The 18249-nt window shown below is 43.3% G+C and overlaps 1 protein-coding gene across 21 annotated transcripts in view; it reads right to left on the minus strand.

Annotated features, from left to right (window-relative positions):
* YEATS2 (YEATS domain containing 2) overlaps positions 1–12625 on the minus strand; it is a 110263-nt gene extending 97638 nt beyond the window's left edge. For 11 of the 21 annotated variants that reach the window (XR_001627387.2, XR_463564.3, XM_056819836.1 and 8 more), the window contains exon 1: positions 12402–12625. The gene's annotated coding sequence lies outside the window, so the exon portion shown is untranslated. Of the gene's footprint in view, positions 1–12041; positions 12267–12401 lie in introns of those variants that run through there. The other 10 variants (XM_007485953.3, XM_056819830.1, XM_056819837.1 and 7 more) reach the window with 10 other exon arrangements.
* Between the last annotated feature and the right edge of the window lie 5624 nt (positions 12626–18249).

Below are 18249 nucleotides of genomic sequence, written 5' to 3' on the forward strand. Positions count from 1 at the left end.
AGGCAGAGGGAGCACACTGAGCCTTTGAGGGAGTGGGGTCACCCCCCATACTGGCTGCTGAAGGGGAAGGAAGGAAAAGTACATCTTTTAGGGGTGGGGCCAGGCCCTGTGGTGAGAGAGGTGACCCCTCCCTTGCAGCCCCCTAGTTCCAGACATGGGAGGGAGAAAAGCAGGGGAGTGGCCTGGGCAGGGAGCCACAGTGGAGCAGAGGAGCTCTGGTGCCCACAGAAAGGTCTCTGCGTGCCATCTTTGGCATGCATGCTACACAGCCTAAGCATTCTTTTCCCTTCTGTGTTGCTCACTGTACTCTCCCGACTGACTACTCCTTTACTGTATAATCATCCACACACAGTTACCTTAGAATAGGTGCCCCTTCCAGGTCTCTACCTAGGGCTCTTTTCCCTCTACCATCTCTCCCTTGGTGAGTCATCTTCTCCTAAGGGATCAAATATCATTTAGGGAGGATTCCCTAAATTACCTGTTCAGTCAAAATCTTTCTCTTGAACTTCAGTCCTGATGGTAACATTAAGTGCTTCCCAGACATCTAAGTCTTGATGGCATTTCAAATTCAATGTTTCTCTCTACTTAAACATGCATCTCCTCCAAAACATCCCTTGTTTCTGGGATGTGTTAGCACCATTCTCCCAGGCACTCAAGCTTATCTCCTCAGGGTTATCTATGTCTCTTCCCTCTCCTCTGGGATCCCTCCCCTTCTAAGTCTCCTTGATTATGCCCCATCTAGCATCCTTTTCTCTCCATTTCCATGGCCACAGCATTGGTTCAGGTCTCTCCCCTCTCCAAAGAGAATCCTTGGAGCTGTCAAAATTATCTTCCTTAAGTTCAGGTCTGACCAAATCATTCCCCTGCTCTTTGGTGGCTCTTCTTTGCCTGCAGCCTCCATCCCCTGGACCTCGACCTCAGCTACCTTCCTAATTTATTTTGTATTATTCTCTTTTCAACATATTCCAGACCAACTAAAAACTGGTCCCCAGAGCAAACATTCTATTTCTCTTTGCCTATGAGAATTCACCCAAGCTGGGTTCCTGAGGCAGCTAGTGCTTCAGTGGCTAGACTGCAATGGAAGTCAAGAAGTGTGATGTGCCCATTGTCACTTAGATACAAGATGTCACAGTCTGGGATTGAGACTAGTTGTCCCTAATCTCATGCTTGGCTCTCAAGCCTTACTTATACTGTACTTGGAGAGCAGGCTTGAGGCTGTGAAGAGCTGGGAATCTGCACAGACTGACCCAGAGTGGTGAATCTGGGTGAAGACCTAGAGAACGGTTCTCAGATCCCACATATGGAAGGTAGGGGCAGATAGGGTGTCTGTATGTACAAAGGCCAGTCCCTCTCCTTAACAGTGCTCTTTCCTTGAGCAGAGAGCACCTTGTTCTATCTTTGCAGGTAACATGATGCCTCCTACCAAAGATGGCCTAGCACTCATGAATTCCCACCCACCACGTCAGAGAAGATACAGAATGATAACCCTAATTCCATTTCCACAATGACAGTTCTTCACATTGTTATGGAAAGCTTCTGCCCATCCTCAAGGCTTCCCTTCTCCAGAGTAAATGGAAACTGGTTCTTTCCTCTCACAGCAAGCCCTTAAGGCCCTTCCCCAGAATGGCTGCTCTCTTCTAGGTACTTCCAGCTCACCAGCCTTCTTGAACTATGACTCCCACAACTAAATACAAAACTGGTACAGATCAGAGGCAGACCAGAACAACTCAATGCTGCCTAAAACAGCGCCTTCTCTTTGGGTGACCATGAGCCCTCCCTTTCCCCCATCAATGAAGACGATGTAGCCTGCAAAGTATACCAGGGTGAGCCACATTAAGCCTTCAGGTCACTAAAACTCATAGATTTTTCTGACAAAAGAAACTGCTACTTAACCCATTTGAACTAAGAAAGGTGATTTTCTTGAATCCAATTAAAACTCTGTATTCATACATTTTAATTTTCATTTCATTCCATATGGCTCAGCAGTGTAATATGTTGGTTATCCCTACCAATTTTGTTGCCCTAAAATGCAAAAAGTAGTCCCAAAAAACTTTCCAGCTACTTAAATATTAAGCTGGTTTCCACAACCATAACTTGCACTCCTAAGCTACCTAGACTTTAAGGCAGAAATCTTATGCTTCAGTACAAGGAAGCCCACAACTATTCTAAGAGGAACTCAGATAAGTGAAAGTCGCCCCCCCCCCCCCCCTTTTGGACAGCACTTTTAAGAAACATTTAAAAGCCTCTGAGAGATATCTGGTGAATCCATGGTGGGATAGGGAATTTACAGCTCAACCTTCCTGCATTCAAAACTGAAAAGTTGGAGGGGAAGACCATCAAAAAACCATTAGGAATAAAAAGTAAACCTAGAAGAGTCCCCCCAAATGCACCTAATGTATAACAGTCAATCATATAATAATGCAGAGGCAAGTTCAGGGTAATCAGAAGTACCACTCTATTAGTAAAAGAGGGAAGTCTCAAGTACATTAGGAAGATTTATAGAAGAATTTCTCTCCCTTTACAGTCAAATGCCTTAAAAAAAAGTCTATACCAGTTGCCTCTACTTTTTCATCTCTAACTTATTTCTTGATCCTTTCCCAACCAGTATCCAAGGTCACCAATGATCTCCTTCTTAATTGCAGAGTCCAAAGACCTTTCCTCAGTCCTAAACCTTCTTGCCCCTCTGCCCCATCTGACACTACCTACTCTTTTACCTCTATTCCTCAGGTTTTTGTGACACTATCTGCCTTGATCCATCTCAATTTCCTTGGCAGGATCAACATTCATAACCTATCCTCTTTATATGAGTCATATCTCACAGGGCTCTATTAGGAGCCTTTTCCTCTTATCTCTATATACTTCAACAGGTTCAAATATTTCTGTGCAAAAGCCTCATAATTTACATATCCAGGCCTCATCTCTCTCCTTTGTGCGGGCCAGACATTTCCAATTGCCTGCTCAACATCTGCACCTGGATGTCCTATAAGCAGAAATTTATGTCCAAAATGCAACTTTTTGTCTTTTCCTCAAAACACATACTTCCTCTCATTGAGTGTGGCACTCTTCCAGTCCCAAGTATGCAACCTAGGACACATCCTGGACTCTTCACTCCTCCCAGCCCCCAAGGCAATCAGCTGGCAAGGGCTGTTGATTGCATTTCTACATCTCCTCTCTACTCAGACCTCTGGACAAATGCAATCATGTTCTAACCAGTCTTCTTCCTGACATTCATTCTGCCCCCTCCCTTATCTGGCCTCCACAAAACTGCTAAATTAATGTTCCTAAAGCACAGGGGCTGTCCATAGTCATTGCCTTGCCTAAAAGCTCCAGTTGCTTTTAGTATACAAAACACCTCAGCAGTTTGCTATTGAAAGGCCTTCCCAATCTGGCTGCAGCATATCTTGCTGGCTGGCTGTATACTCCACACTCAGTCAAACTGTCTCTACAGCTGTTCTTCCATCTCTCCTCTCTGCACCTTTGTATGGGCTGTTCATACCTAGAATTACCTCCTCCTTCACTGCTGCCTCTTAGAAATCATGGCTCCCTTCAAAATTCAGCTCACCTGCTCCAATAGGAGGCTTTTTTTGCTCCCCCAAGTAATTACTCTGCATGTATTTTACATCAACTACTAGGCTATTCTCCTTAAAATGTACATTCCTTGAAGGCAGGGGCTGATAGTCCCAAGCACAGTGCTTCCCCCAAAGGAGGTGCCCTGTAGAGGAAGGAACAAAGACAAGCAGGGGCAATAAAAACAAAACAAAACTCAAGGAGTCCCAGATCTAGCTCCAAGAGGAGGAAAGGGAAGTACAGAAAGGTTAACTGAGTTGTCAAGGTCAAAGAGGTGTCAGAAACAGGGTTCTGCAGTCCATGTTCTTTCTCCTGTACTAGATGCCTGACTTTTATAATACCTAAAGTTCAATTCTGGAAGGTTAAAAAGTATCATTTTTGGCACCCTCCCCACCCATTCCTTTGTTTTTCTGCTATTCTTTCACTATCAATGTGGAAGTTAGACTGCAAAATCCTATGAACATGTTTTAAATTTTGGTTTTGCATATGGCTATGGCCAAAGAATTCATCATCCATAGGCCAAGATGATAACAGTGCAAATTCCCACACTCTTGTAGGCTGGTCCTTAAGAGCAACTCAGTGGATGGTCAAGATCACACTCTGTGAATTTCAAAACTATGCCACCCTAATCAGAACATTCTTTAGAAGATCTGATTTAGCCATTTCCTGATCAATAATAGAGATACTTGGAATGACAGAATCAGGTCTTGGAAACTACATTTCTCCTCCCTTCTTAGTTTAACAAGATTAGGAAGGTTTGCATTAAACTCAAGATTTAATTATCTGAGGAGATGGCCTTCAACAAACATGTGCAAAAAAAGGACAGACATCTGGGCAGTCCTAAGTCAAGCTTGAGTCACCATTGGCACATGTGAGACACAGGAAGTGAGGTAGAGAACAGCCTCTGGAGTTCTCATGACTTCCTGTGGAGAGGGCTAGAGTTCAGTTCGATCCTGGAGCTTGAGCTTGGAGGAGCCCCACAGACAGCTTTCCTTCAGACCAGTCACATGAGTGATAAGGACTGACCCCTTTCTTTGTCTCGGCTTTCCAAGGCCTTAATGCCTGCTTTGGCTCAGCCTGAGCCAGTGGTTCGGAGTTAAACTCCTTTCCTTCTCTCCCTCTCTCTCTTTCCCTCTAGTATTTTCTTCCTCCTATTGTAATTAAATCACCATAAGAATTTGGCAGTTGACTTGGGTATTTTATTATTTGGGATTTCCCTTGGCGACCATTTAAATTTAGATTTTTTTTTCAGTCTCAACCATAATATTCACCCTTTACAACTCAGTTATTCTGGCATGTTAGAATCGACTATAGCTTGGGAAATAGGGGCATAACCTGACCAAAAGAAAGAATGGGGCAGAAAAAGAGACAAAAGGTGGTGAGCCAGCAGATGACACTAAGTGGTATATTTCTTGTTTTTCTTTTCCCTAAGGGAGAGGAGGGAAGAAAAAGATTATTTCAGGTAGTCATTCAAATAAGGGGAAAAGGAACAGGGAAAGACTCATAAACCATACTTTTTATGAGCTATGAAAATGTGAATAACAGAATTAAAGGCACAGAGGATTGGGGGGATTTAGGAAAATGAAAAGAACTAAATCAACAAAGCTGTTTCATCTCCTAAAAGAACAAACTACAGAAGGCAAATTATCCAAAAAAGGGGCTTAGGAAATGTAGTAATTTAGAGTTGAACAGGGATAAGAGAACTAAGGAAAGAGATTAGGAGCTGATTATCCTAATCAATACAACCTTAGAATACCTAAAACTGACTCTTTTTTCCTTAAAAAACAAAAACATGATAGAGGAATAAACTTAATGATCATAACCATGATTGTTAATGGATTAACTAATCCATATACTTAAACCTTAAAAGATTAGTATTGGGGGCAGCTAGGTAGCTCAGTGGATTGAGAGCCAGGCCTAGAGACGGGAGGTCCTAGGTTCAAATCCGGCCTCAGCCACTTCCTAGCTGTGTGACCCTGGGCAAGTCACTTGACCCCCATTGCCTACCCTTACCACTCTTCTGCCTTGGAGCCAATACACAGTATTGACTCCAAGACGGAAGGTAAGGGTTTTATTAAAAAAAAAAAAAAGATTAGTATTAATTGGAAAGCAAAATTCAACAATTTGCTGTATATATGAAGCTGTATGTATGTGTGTATATGTATATATGTGTGTATACATATGCTTTAAGACAAAGATTCAATCAAAACTTCAGTGAATAATTAGAATAGCATTTATTTTTCACCTACTACAAAAAAGCAGGAGTAGAAAGATGACTTCAGGAAAGAAAACGGTAAAATGATGTCAAGCAAACAAAACAAGGAAACTGCTAAAGTAATATTTTTAATACAACTGAAAAAGATGAATTTTAAAAAACTAATACACTTGAAAAATTAACTAATTTGATTTTTTTTAAATGAGAAAACCAGGGGCAGCTGGGTAGCTCAGTGGATTGAGAGCCAGACCTAGAGACTGAGGTCCTAGATTCAAATCTGGCCTCAGACACTTCCCAGCTGTGTCACCCTGGGCAAGTCACTTAACCCCCATTGCCTAGCCCTTACCACTCTTTTGCCTTGGAGCCAATACACAGTATTGACTCCAAGATGGAAGGTAAGGGTTTAAAAAATAAAATAAAATAAAATGAGAAAACCAACTTAACTTGATCAAAACTGAGAAAACTCACAGAAACGTAAAGGACACACAAAAAATGGTATAACTATATACCATGCCAACAAAATGGAAAAATGCAATAGATAAAAAGTTTAAAAAATAGAAAATATCTAAATTAACAAAAAGAGATAGCAACCCAATGTTAGAAAGTAAACCTGAAAAAGTCATAAATGAACTCTCAAAAGCAAAAAACCTCTCCTTTTCCAAGTTGGATTTCAGACATTTAAAGAACAAATGACTCCCATGCTACATGAGTTCTTTCCAAAAATAAGAGAAAATGCCACCTTAATCAAACTTCTTTTAGAAGAAATATATGATTTTTTCAGCTAATGATTAGAGTTGAAAAGTACTGAAAGAAAAAGATGAACTGATACAAAATAATACCAAGAAGGCTACAGCAATATTTTTTAAATTGCTAAAATTATTCCTGATGAATTAGACATTGGATTTATGCTAAGAATGAAAGTTACATTACAAAAATATAAACCCTATTAATAATGAAATCATAAAAATCATGATGATACCAATAGGCAGAAAAAAGCCTTCCCCAAAATACAGCATTCATATTAAAATATTAAAAACATAGAAAAATAATTTGCATAGTTAAAAAGTAGCTCACTAGCACAGTGCATAGAGAGCCCTGGGCCTGGCTGGAGTCAGGAAGATGTGAATTAGAAAGCCATCTCACACTTCCTAGCTCTGTAACCCTGGGCAAGTCACTTAATCTTTGTTTGCCTCAAGTTTCATCATCTGTAAAATAACAGCAACTATCTCCCACAGCTGCTGAGAATAGAAATGATAATGTGAGAATATATGTACTCTGCATGTAGTAGGCATTTAATAAATTATTTTCCCTCCTTCCTAACAGATGTACTGACATGTATGCGTACCTATGTATAGACACATATATGTGCAAGACCAAGATAAGAAGTCAAAATATGATAACAGTTCTAAAAGACAATATTATGATTATTTTTAAACCCATACCTTTTGTCTTAGAATCAATATTAAGTACTGGTTCCAAGGTAGAAGGGTGGAAAGGGCTAGGCAACTGGGGTTTAATGACTTGCCCAGTGTTACCCAGCTAGGAAATATCTGAGGCCACATTAGAACACAGGACTTCTCACCTCTAGACCTGACTCTAGAGCCACTGAGTTCTCTCCCTTCCCCCAAATTACAAACCAATTATAATCATATGAAAGAAAGCTTCAAATCCCCAAATGGAGAAATCCAAACTAACACAATGCTGGGATTTTTACCTCATACTCAAGCAAACCGGTAGAAATGACATAGGTTGGGAATAGTTCACTTTGAAGGGACTGGGGGAAGAGACACACCCCAGTGCACTGCTGATGGAGCTGTGAATATTTTGGAAAGCAATCTGAAATTATGCAAAGAAAATTATTAAAATGTCTGTCCCTTTGGACTGAGTAATTCCACTACTGGATATACACCTGGCCCCAAGGAGGTCACTGGGCTAAAAAAAAATTAGTGGCAGTGAACTGGAAACAACTCGTTTCCCATTCAGTGAGTAACAGCTAAATAGACTGTGGTACACGAGAGTGATAGAATATACCTGTGCTGTGAGAAACAGCAAACATGATGAAATACAGAGAATGGAAAGATTGAAAGAATAATATCCCCAAACCATGCAGCTGGGTGGTTCAGGGGACAGAGAGCCAGGACTGGAGATGGAAGGTTCTGGGTTCAAATGTGATCTCAGGTCTGTTCTAGCTGTGTGACCCTGGGCAAGTCATAACTCCAATGCATAGCTCTTACTATTCTCTTTGAGCATGGATACTTAGTATTGGTTCTAAATCAAGAATTAAGTAAGTAAATGTTACAAAATTACAAATAACATACATGGACCCAAAGAAGAGATATGAAAAGACACCTACCTCTCCCTACTCTATGCAATGACAAGAGGTCCAAGAGTTGGGACATTACATATATTTTCAGCCTTTTTTAAAAACGTGGATAGATTTTGGTTTTCTTTCTTTAAAAAAAAAATCTCTTATATGGGATGATTCTCTGGGAAAGAGGAAGGCTACAGGGGGAAAATTTAAGTGACATAAAAACAAAAGATACTGACGATAATTTATTTTTTAAAATAGGGGGGAAAACTTTCTAATTACCAAAAGCATCTAAAACCAAGCCAAATATTACTTGTAACAGAGAAATCTGAAAAGCTTTTCCAGAAACATCCTGAGTAAAAACAAGGGGAGCCCTAATGTCTCTCTCATCTGACTTAGAAATACTAGCTGCAGCAATAACAAAAAGAAATGAATGAATAAACCAGCCAAGAGGAAGCAAAAACAATAATTCTGGGCAGACAACAGTTTTCTTAGTTTTGCTCTACAAAAAGTGAACTGAGTTAAGATCTCTGCCTTCACAGAAGGATACAAACTAAATTCACAAAAATCATCATATTTCTGTATAATACTAACAAATACAGGAATAAAGAGAAATTCCATTTTGACAAGTAACAAGATGTGTTTAACTATCAAGAACCTAACCGAAGCAATACAAAATTTTTTATGAAAATAAAAGACAACTTAAATAAACTGGAAAGACGGTTCATTTTCATGACCGTACCACACTAATAAGGAAAAAATGATACAACAAAATTTTGAGTCAATATTGGGCCTGTAAAATTGCCAACGGTGTACTAGAAATTGACAATGATGAAATTCATTTGGAGGAATAACCCTGTCCCCACCCCGGAATACTGTTATATAATGTGAAAAAAGAGGAAGAAATGGGTATAGTTCTTCTAAATGTTCTGCTATACAAGGCAGTATTTATCAAAACTATCTAATCCAAGCTAAACAGAGTAGAGCAGAAGAAAGGTCATAAACAGGACTTGGAAGCAGCCTATCACATAGTGTGGAACTTTCCAACACCAACTACTAGAGAAGGGATTCTAATCAACAAATACTGCTGGGAGAAATTAATAGGTTAGATCCCCTCTGCCTAAAAAAGAGAGGTTAAAATTAGCAGGTTATGAATGACCTAAACAGAATAACTCATGATTAACAAAAAAGAGAGAACATAGCCTCAGACACTCCCAAGCTGGGTGACCCTGGGCAAGTCACTTAACCTCTACTGCACAGCCCTTACCACCCTTCTGCATACAGTATTGATTCTAAGATGGAAGATTGAAAGGTAAGGTTTTGAGAGAATGAATAGAAGTTTATATCATTTACAAATGTGGAAATGGAAAATTCATAACCAGACATGAGATACATATCTATATGGGCAATCTTAATTAGATAAGATTCGAAAGCTTTCACACTAATAAAACAATGGCTGGTGGTGACCTCAAAGAAATCCTGAAGTCAGAAAGGAATCCCAATGTGGAGAGGAAGAGCTATTCAGTTTTGGAGATACCGAGTTAGAGGTGCTGTTGGTGCAGTCACAGTAGAGAAGCCCCACTATAGTGAAAGGAGACAGAAGTTTGGCCTTGAAAATCAGTCAGGCCTGACCATCCAGATACTGACCTGGGATTCATCTGCATAAGGGTGTGAATTATAGTTAAGGTAAGAAGGCCAAAGTAGCACTTAGACAAAGGAGAAGGCTGAGGCAGTACCTTTGGGGAAAAGGCTGCCACGAAGTCTAGGGAAAGAAGGAACACAGTTGAAAGGAGAACCAGTGTCCAGAATCTCTGGAATCAAAAGGCAAGAAGCACCCACAAGGGAAGGGTGGCCAACAGGAACCAATGCTTCAGCAAAGCAAAATCAGATGGAGACTGAACTTGGTCAGTGCCTAAGTGAGGGAGACAGAGAGAGGACACCGGCAAGCAGGAGCCTCAGACTGCAAAAGAATCAGGTTCAGATTGAGTGGTGGGAACAAGTTTTTCAAGAGAAGATTTTTGCAAGAAGGTTTTCTTAGGATTGGGAAGTCTAAGCATATTATATTGAGATCACTCTAAAATTTTCAAATAAGATTAATTGTGCCTCTATTATTCTGGGTTCTTGTTACTTAAATTTCAGCATCTATTTGGATGCATAGATCTGTAGATAGTAAACATACATTGTCAGTATTTATACTCTTATATGATATTCTCTAGATCATAGATCACATAATATGTAATGCAGAATAGGTGTGTGTAGATTACATATATGTACACATGAACACATCCCACCCACATGTATAAAATCTTCCCCAACTAAGTTCTCAGAGTCCAGGGGCCCTGTTTTGATGCTTCTCTAAATGCCCTCTGGGGAGCCACACAGCAAGCACTCAGGTAATACTTGAGTGATAAAGACTGAGGAGTTTGGATACAGAATTCTACAGCAACTTACGCAATACATGACTAGGTATAGGGCAGCCAAGATTAAGTCTACAATGCAGTTTGACTTGTACTAGATTTACTAAATGATTCGGTGCCTGGAACCCTTGCTGGAGCCAGCTGCATCCTAGATCAGGGCAGATGTTGCAGAGAAGGTCCTCCTGACTGACCTCTAGGACAGGTCCAGGCCCTCCTCTGATTATGTGCTCAATGTTGCTCAGGACAAGAGCTATAACAAAAAAAAAAATCTCTTCACTTGGCACCTTGAGTCCCCTAGTCAGTCTGGGGAAGCCCTGAGACCCTTCAGAATGCAGAAAATAAAACGAGAGGATTAAAAGGAACCAGCAAGGGGGCAGCTGGGTAGCTCAGTGGATGGAGAGCCAGGCCTAGAGACAAGAGGTCCTAGGTTCAAATCTGGCCTCAGACACTTCCTAGCTGTGTGACCCTGGGCAAGTCACTTCACCCCACTGCCTAGCCCTGATCACTCTTCTGCCTTGGAACCAATACACAGTATTGATTCCAAGACGGAAGGTGAGGGCTTAAAAAAAAAATAAAAGGAACCAGCAATCCTGAAACAGGCCAGCATTCCTCTAACTCTCTCACACCTGAAATCTGGCCCAGGTTAAACTCCTCAGTTCTCCATAAAGTTGTTAATATGAGAAAACACAACTTAACAGGAAGCAATTAAAGAACAGTCATGGATAGGAATGATGATTAGGTATTAGGAAGTTCCAGGGGAGCCCCAGTGGCCAAGGAATCAGCTGGCTCACCAGAGGCACAGGAAGCTAATGTGTCTGGCCCTCGGGGGTGCCCACCCCCAAAGCTCCCTAGAGTCTCCCGGCAGACAAGGAGCTGAGACTTTCCTCAGACATCAATATTTATAGAATAAACACTCCCACCCCAGAGCTCTTCCATCCTCATCCCCGGCCGCAGGGAGCCCTGGGGACTTCACCGTATACTTAGAGGGGGCCTGGGGAACCTCTAGGTCAATCCCCCCCCCATTTTACAGTCCAGGAAACTGAGGCTGGGCAGTGGATCCTCCCCGAGCCTCACAGCCCTCAGTGGAGATGGTGGGACTCGAATCCCGGTCTCCCGGTCTCCCTCTTTAGACAGGGAGGCTGGATCCAGGACCCCTCGGTTCCCACCAGCTCGAATAATAACAGTAACATCTCACGTTTGTCCAGCTCTGAAACGTTAGCAGAGAGCTTTACCAAGTCCACCCTGGGAAGAGGGTGCCTTTGTAGCTGGGTGACGAAGGACTGTACACAGGCAGACGAATAACATGACTTGGTCAAGGTCACATGTACCATGCCCAAATCTGAACTTAGCGCCCTCTCCGGACCTCGGTGGTCTCCAGAGTCCCCTCCAGCTCCAAGCCGGTGCCGCTAAGGCCCACGTTACCGGCTTCCCTTCTGGGCCTCAGTTTACCCGTTTTGTAAAAGGGGAGGGGGCGTCTTGCTGGGATTCCGAAGCCCGAGTCTAGCTCGGGCCGGCCTGCCCCCACGGGGCTTACCTTCTTCAGGAGAGGGGGAGGGTCACGCGGCCAGGGCCCTGCACGCTTTCACTAAAACTCAGACGGCGGAGACCTCCCCAGCTCCGCCCCCCGGAGACTGGAAGGGGGAGGGGCGCTCTCCGCGCACGCGCCCCCGCCCCCTCCGCCCGGACAATGGCTCCCGCGGGAGGCCGCATGCACGAGCAGCGGGAGGGACAGGAGCACGAGCCCCCCGCGCACGCGCAGAAGTCGAAAGAGTAGCACGCGCCCCCCCACCTCCGGGCACGCAACCTCCCCCCTACTCCCCGTACATGTCGCCCATCCCATCCCCTCCTCGCGACCCCTGGGCCCCCGCGCGATGTTCCTGCTCGGGACACTCACCTCCCGGCGAGCCCGGGGCCGGAACCCCGTGGCCCGAGGCCGGTGGACGCAGGGCGGGGAGGCTGCCCGGACCACGCCCCGCCACGAGGCCCCCCGCTCGGCGCGGCGCCTGACGGGAAACGGACTGCGCCGCTGAGCTCCCCAGCCCGCCAGCCCCGGACGTCACGCACGCGGAGGGGCGCGCTCTCGGCGGCGGCGGAAGCGCTCGCGCCCCCTAAGGGGCGGAGCCGGGCCAGGACAGGGAGGAGGAGAGAGAGAGAGAGCCGCGCCGCCGTAGGCCTGCAGGGGGCGCTGCATAAGGTTTCACAGTTGGGAAAACTGAGGTCCAATTCTCCGGTTGTGTGTGGGCCAGTCGCTCTGCCTCTTCAGCCGTCATGGATGGCTGGGGGCCTGCCTTCAAGGCACTCACAGTTCAACGAATGAATGAAGCATTTATTAAGCGTCGCTGTGTGCCAGACGGTGTGGTCTGCGCTAGGGATACAAAGACAGACCAGAGCCGGACCTGGGTCACTGGGGGGCAACAGCAAAAGAAAGGAGCCCCGCGGGGGTTTTAGGGGGACGGTAAAGGGCTCCTGTAGAAGGATCTCATCCTTCTACTCCTCTCCTGCCTCTAACCCCTGGTGCCCTGCCCCATGAAGGGAAGTGTTGAGGGACCACTCAGGCCCCCAGTCTATCCTCAGCCCAGTCCGTCGCCCAAGCTGTTCCACGGTACGTCCACTGCCCTACAAGGCTCACGGTACCCCACGTGCCGGATGTCCAGTTGAGCTATAGTTATCGGCTTGGAGTTTAGAGCCATGGCCCTGAATGTTGGGATACAGGTCCAGTCTAGCTGGGTAGTCAGGGACAGACAAGTTCAGCACTTCATCAAGCTAAGCCAACTTCGGCATCGGGGTTTCCTGGCGCCTCCTTTCCCGGCCTGGACTGTCCCAGAAGCCAGAAGGACCTCCATCTTCTTCTTCCTCCCTGCTCCTCCCCCCTCTCCTTAGGCGGTGCCCGGCTGTTTTTTTCCACACCCAGGCTCCCAGAACTACCCTCCCCCCCATATTCCAAAAGTATCTCTCCATTCTTTCTCTCTCTTTCCTCTTCCTCCAATCCAGACCTGAATCCTGAGGTGAAACTGACAGAAAAGAAATCTGTGTTCCAGTTCACACCGGAGTGTGAATTGACCAATAGAGGGCCCCATTCCAGGGAGAGTTTGCCCTTTGTGAACCGTAGGAAACACCACTTGGCTAGTCTAGGCTGGCCCATACTCTATCTAGTGCAGGCAACTAGGAGGTGAATAGAGCACAGGGCTTGGGGATCATCTTGACGGTTAAGAATCTGGAAAAGCTCATATTATGGGGTAAGGACTTATATGGGGGATAATACAGCTTATAGGCTTTATTGTAGTTTTTATTTATTAATTTATTGTATTGTAGCTGCCTGGCTATATCCCCTCACTTAGCCTCACCCCAGTCCTGCCACAGGGTAGTGGTGGGATGGAAGCCAGCTATCTTCATAACTATGGGTGATAAAGGCCCAGTCTCACCTCTCCAGGGCCCAACACCTAGCTGTAACCTTTGCTCTAGACCCTCTTCCTTTGTCCATCGTTGGCCACCTGGTATCTTGTTAGCTTCTCCTGATTCATCAGTAAGAAAGTCCTATCCTTTTCAATGTCAGTGGCCACTCCGCCTCTTCTGGGAAAGCATCTTAAGGCTCCAAAGCAGCAGCAACAGACCAGACCCCTTACAAACCACATCTTCCTCCCCAGGGTCGGAGGAACAAGCAACTTCAGGGGTAGCTTCTTGAGAAAATGGGTTGAGATTTGGAGCTGGAAGGAAGTTCAGAGACCCACATGTCACACTTCTTCAATTTACAGCTTGATACTCCTAGGGAGCTTTGGGTCACAGGACTGTTAAGTGGTTGAGGTAGGATTTGAACTTGGATCCTCTGAATCTAGAGCCGAATCCAGACTATCCTTCTGTCTTCCATACAGGAGTTTGTTAATCTTATTAGGTGTCCTCAGAATGTAGACAACCTAAAATGCAAAAAAATAAAAAAACAAAAATAAAGGAAATTCTGTATATTTTTATCTTGGAGAGTCTTGAAATAAAGGTGATTGCTGTGAGGTTTGGTCCCAAAGGAGCTGGAAAAGGAGAAATGGAAAGTCCAATTTGGACCATGAACCTCTAGTACCTTCAGGGACCCTGTAAGGGTGATACAGAGATCCAGGCTCCCAGGCACATCAATTCTCTCAGTGGAAAAAGAGGACTCACCAGTTACCTCCTGGTGAAGCTATCTGGAAGACCAACCAATCCCGGCCCTTCTTTCCCATTTGTCAAGTAACCCTCTGGTCTTGATTTGGTTAAACAGGCTTCCCCAATGGGAAGAAAATGATGCACAGACTGAACAGCTGGTCTATATAATAACATTTCATAAGAATTAGAGCTAGAAGACCCTTGTATGACAAATGAGGAAACTGAAGCCTAGAGTAGAAATCATCACAAATAAAGTACCAGAGCTGGGACTTAAACTAGGTCTGGCCTCCAATCCAATGTTCTTTTATTATACAACAAAATAAATTAAAAACCATTTATTGTCATACAAGATACACAAAAATGGTTTAGCTGAAAGCTGGATGGCAAAGCCCTTGGGCCCCCAAGAGTACTCCTAGATCAAATAACAGCCCTGGGAGGTCTGGAGGAGAGATATAGGCTAGATGGACCACTGAGGCAGGAGGTTAAAAGGAAAAGCCTGGTCCTCTGTCTTACTGGAAGACTTGGTGAGTCAAGATCTTATCCAGGTTTGGGGCTGAGCTGCCAGAGGCTGGAAAAGAAGTGTATGGAGAAAGCCAGAATAAGAACTGCTCAATGACAACAGCCTCATTTTCTTAGTATCTAGGCTTTGCATGAATCAGGTTCTATTTTTTTGCTGAATTTGAATGTACTCAGACCAGACGTTTTATATCCATAAGATACAGGCTGCTCTCCCATGAAGACTTAGCTGATACTTGGCTGGTCCCTTGACTAAGCTACCTCTACCCAGTTCCCTTCAACCCCAAACTCAACATCATTTGATGATGTTCTCTGGTTTTCCCTAACACCTTGCTGAATGTTAAGCATAAAAGCATTTATCAATATATATTTATTGGTTCTTCTAATTCTGGGAAAAGGAGTGGAGAATGCAGAAATAACCCTAAAAACCAATGCTTGACAAATTGGATTTCCAAAATACTTCATATTTGAGAGGCAGCTCTTTTGATGCACAATGAAGGCCAAGACTGGAGTGGCCAAAGCCATATCCTTCACTTCTTGAAAGTTGGATGTCATCAATGTGGTCACTTACTCACACTATTGTGAAAGGGAATTTTTATTTTCTTTGTCTATTTTGAGTTAACACTTTGTTACCAAGTAAGAGACTTCACAAGTCACTTACTTGGGGAGCTCCACCCTTTTAACCCAATCAATCAGAAATTTGTGAATCCTTTGATAAGAGTTGACACCTTCAGAGGATGAGGTGTTGGTCCCACAGACACTGCCCCCCCCCCCCCGCCCCCAGCAGTGGTAGGCAATTTGGAAGCTGTGGTTGGCCTCTGTGAAGAGAGGAAGGGACAGGAGGTGACTAAAAAAAGTCCCGAAAGTCTTAGGCTGGTGGTCTTTGGCTTGAATCTTCACCTTGGAGGATCTTTGATTGAGACTGTAGCTTGGAACTTCGACTTCCTACTTGGCTCTACTTGGCTCTTGGACTTGCTCTTGGGTGAGTAGCTGGCCTTCCTTTCCTGGCTTCTGGAGAGAGATTAGTTACAGAGAGGCCTTCCTCTCTTGGAGGAGGTCGAGTGGGTGGAACTACTGGTCCTCTGGTCTAGGGTTAACAAGCCCTGCCACGCTGAGCTGAGCTGAGCACTGGAGTAATATTTAGTGTGATAGACTAGACATCTTCTCTACCCTCTTTTTATCTACTTCCACTCTTCCCACCTCTTTGTAAATAAAAGCTATTAAAAGTCATTTTGACTTGAGCTATAACATTTTAAATCTGAGACCACCATATTATTTTAGAATTTTCATATATTTAGTCAAACCTTTAATTTAATTCCTTACACTATGGAGTAGAGCCTGCTATACCTTAACCAGCAGCCATAGCACCATGTCTAGTGCATCATAAGCCTGAAATAAATGCTTGTTTCCTTCCTTTCTTAATAGATGAGGCAACTAGGTGCCATGGTGGAGTGTTAGATAAAGTCAGAAAGACCCAAGTTCAATTTTTGTCTTAAATGCTTACTAGCAATGTGACCCTGGGAAAATCACTCAATTTCTTTCCTCATCTGTACAATAAATGAGATAATGTGGAAAGCACTAAAGAAATCTAATTATTATTATTATGGGTCTTTATTAACTACTGAGAGCAAAAGAATCTGCTAAGGAGCTAACCTCCTCTTATTGAGCTACTGTTTGGCTAGTCCCAAAATGGTTTCTCATGGTTCCTAAGCTGGTGATTGTGAGTTTTAAAATTAATAATCAATAAATGATCACAACTTTTTGGTTTAGTCATCCCTTTCAGAATTCAAGTTTAGCTAATCTGGCCTTTTGAGTATGCAGGGTCACCTCTCTAAATCAAGGAAAAGTTTTCTCCTGATTTTCATATTACTTACATCAGGGGCATTTGGGTGTCAGAAAGGGAGGAAAGAGACACTAGATGACTATATAGCCAATCCATAATTTCACCCAGAACATTTCAAAATCATAAATTTCCAAGCTTAAAATAGCAGTTTTTTCCCAGCCAAGTAGATTTTCATTTTTTAAATTTCCATATTATTCATGTTTCAAGTGAATAATCTTATAAAACCAAAACCCTAAAACATATATCCAAAAAAGGGATAAAACATGCTTTCATCTGCATTTCTACTCCAACAGTTCTTTCTCTGGAGGTGCAGAGCATTCTTCTTCACATGTCCCTCAGAATTGTTCTGGATCATTGTTTTGCTGTTAGCAGCAAAGTCTATCACATTTGATTATTCCACAATACTGCTATTATTATGTACAATGTTTTCCTGGTTCTGCTTATATCATTCTGCATCAGTCCATGAGTTTTCCATCTCTTTCTGAAATCCTCCTGTTCATCATTCCTTACAGCACAGTAGTGTTCCATCACCATCATATACTACAATTTGTTCAACCATTCCCCAACTGAGGGACATCCTTTCAGTTTCCAATTCTTTGCCACCACAAAGAGAATAGCTATATTTTGATATAAACAATATTTTCCATTAAAAAAATCTCTTTTGTTACATAGACCTAGTAGTAGTATGGCAGGATCAAAGGGTCTACACAATTTTATAGCCCTTTTAGCTTTAATTGCAAAATAATTCCAAATTGTCCTTCAGAATGGTTAGATCAGTTCAAAACTCCAACAATGCATTAGTGTCCCACTTTTGCCACACCTCCTCCAACATTTATCATTTTCCTTTACTGTTATATTGGCTAATCTTCTGATAGGTATGAGGTGGTAGAGCCAAGTACTGTATAATTGAAAATCTGTTATCCTAAAAAAAGGACTACATTTCCCAAGAGCCCACTGATTTCCTACCATTGCGTACTTCCTGTAGACAGAGGATATAATGCAAAGAAGGAGGGGGGGAATCCCACCTTTTCTTCTTGGGCTTGCAGCCAGCGATGATGGTGGTAAGATGGTGATTTTAAAAATGGCTAATCAACCATGGTCCTTGATTTCTAATGATCATTTAAATAAACCTCCTAAAAATATTTTTATTATTTGAGATATAATTTTAATATTTACAGTATATTTTCCAAGTGCAATGGAATGATGTAATCTACCCAAACTATTTCCTTAGACTTTCTTAGCTCATCTCTGT

Source organism: Monodelphis domestica, chromosome 2, assembly GCF_027887165.1.
Source record: "Monodelphis domestica isolate mMonDom1 chromosome 2, mMonDom1.pri, whole genome shotgun sequence".
Classification (NCBI taxonomy): domain Eukaryota; kingdom Metazoa; phylum Chordata; class Mammalia; order Didelphimorphia; family Didelphidae; genus Monodelphis; species Monodelphis domestica.